The sequence below is a fragment of the Limulus polyphemus genome, unplaced genomic scaffold (genome assembly GCF_000517525.1).
Source record: "Limulus polyphemus unplaced genomic scaffold, Limulus_polyphemus-2.1.2 Scaffold42, whole genome shotgun sequence".
NCBI lineage: Eukaryota > Metazoa > Arthropoda > Merostomata > Xiphosura > Limulidae > Limulus > Limulus polyphemus.
The window spans coordinates 289186-291796 of NW_013665652.1; positions in this window are offsets into that span (position 1 = coordinate 289186).

Below are 2611 nucleotides of genomic sequence, written 5' to 3' on the forward strand. Positions count from 1 at the left end.
CATAGTATATAACGACATTATTAGAAATAAAATGAAAACTAAAGTTGATATTTTTGTTATTATTATTAATAATTCAAAATACTTTTAAATATGATAATTTCTATACTCTGGGTAAACATTCTTTAAGAATGGACGGTAGCGTTACTTTAAAACAGTTATTGCGACGTAGTCCAAAAATAGTAATATCAATACTCGCAAGCTATGGGTCATAGGTCTGAATCCCTGTTTCTAAACATGCTCGCCCCTTTTAACTGTGAAGGCGTTATAATGCAACGGTCAATCCCATTATTCGTTGATAAAAGAGTAGTCTAACAGTTTACAATTGACCACTTATTTTCCCTTTACTCTATCACTACTAAATTGGAAAAGACTTTCGAGTAGCTTTGCGCGAAATTCAAAACAAAAAGTAATATTAGAATTCTTGAAAATTGTTACCTCATTAAAAAGTGATTCTTTCACATCAATAAAATACGTCTGATAAGTGACGATAAACAACGAGAAGTAAGTTATGAAACAAAATTCAAATTAGAAAAGGAGCTCTAGTAATTCAAAGCACTTTGAGTATGAATGAAATTTCCAAAGTATTTAATTTCACATATATCTGAAACATAAAGGTTTGTCAAAAAAACAGTGTGTTTTCAATAGTCAACAACTGGAAACTAACTACATACCCTAAGAGCTGATTTTCGGATATTAGAGCTAGCGGCATAGAATCTTAGATTACCGAAATTAAAACAGGAAAACATCGTGCTTGTATATTGGACTTTTCGTTGCATTGTTTGAATCAATAAAACATTACATATAATACGTGTGATAAACCAATTTCTATTTTTTTTTCGGTTCGGTTTTGAACCCCAGACAGGCGCTCTACTAACTGAAATAAATATTTAACCTATTAGTTCTTGGTAGTAAGACACTTAAAAAAACAACAAAAAACTTAAGCTACCGCTTTCTTTTCCTGTCATACATTAGAGTCGTCCTCGGGTTTATTTCAGGATCGTGAGAATTCCTCCCACGTTGGACAACAACTTACATGGGGTAGACCTTAGTTTTATATTCCCTAGGCATTCATTCAACGAGAGAGTGCTCTGCCAGCTGAGCAAATGGTTAAAGTCACCAGCCATTCCTAGATAGGCACATTTAAGAGCTCAAACTTCTACTTGTGTTTGTTACTATTAGAGAGAAGACATCTCGTGATTGTTTATAATTTAAACTATCGTATTATTAATAACACACAAAAAAGGGATGAGCAGTATGAAATCAAAGTCCTTATAATTATTATCAAAGCGACAATTTTGTATCTATATTACAAAATATTGTTGCTCAATCCTAATGAAGCAAGTGACTTACAATGATACTTTTACAACTATGAAGAAAAAGAACAACGTCCTAGTGGTTAGGACACTCGACTTGCAATTTGTGTGTCGGGGCTCGAATTCACGTCACTGAACATGCTCGCCCTTTCGTGGGGGCGTTATAATGTGACGGTCAATCTCACTATTCGCTGGTAAAAGTTTCCAAAGAGGTAGCTGTAGGTAGTGTTGACTAGCTGCCTTCCTTCTAGTCTATCACTGCTAAATTAGGTACAGCTAGCGCAGATAGTACATGAGTAGCTTTTCGCGAATATCAAAAACAAACATAAAAGAACAATAAATAGAGTAAGTTTCATATTGATTGTGGATATCTTATTAAATCTAATATTAGAAGGCCCGACATGACCAGGTGGTTAGGGCACTTGACTCACAATTTGAGGTTCACGGGTTCGAATCCCCGTCCCACCATACATGCTCGCCCTTTCAGCCGTGGAGACGTTATATTGTGACGGTCAATCTCACTATTCTTTGGTACAAGAGTAGCCCAAGAGTTGGCGGTGGGTGGTGATGACTAGCTGCTTTCCCTCTAGTCTTTCACTGCTAAATTAGGAACAGCTAGCGCAGATAGCCCTTGTGTAACAATAAAGTAATATTAGAATTCTTGAAATACTTTCACACCAATAAAGTACATTCTTTTGATTTTAGAACGTGATAAACCAGCATAAAACATATCATGGCAAAACAAATTTAACAGCGAAGCTAATTAAACTTGATGTTATGTGAGCGAAAGAAGTAGAATAAAGGTCGCATAAATTATTTAATTGGTTCGCTCGTCCAGAAACTGCTATTTCGTCATTCCTGGACTAGTACTGTCACTTCCAAACAAACTCTAATTGCTTTAAAAAATGTATCATTTTCCAAACATTCTAGGTTTGTCAAATAACATAATAGTATACAGAGTTCATAATTCTCAAAATGTTGTCATCTTTTATATTACTTCAATTAGTAAAGAAAAACATTAAATCTTTTATACATTTAATGTTTCCAACAAATTATTTGATCCTTAATAATTTGACTTTCAGACAATTTCTTATCAGACTTATACATTCAGTTAAGCTTACCTACGTCAGGGATATGAAAAGTGAAATTTCATTGATCACCATCCAAGAATCTTTATCACATTTGGCTATCATACAACTTTATAATTTTATATCTCTTCATTGTATTAGCTTACATCGAAGTCCTATGTTCTAATATGATATGCTGGCCCGGCATGGCCAGGTGTTTAGGGCGTCCGA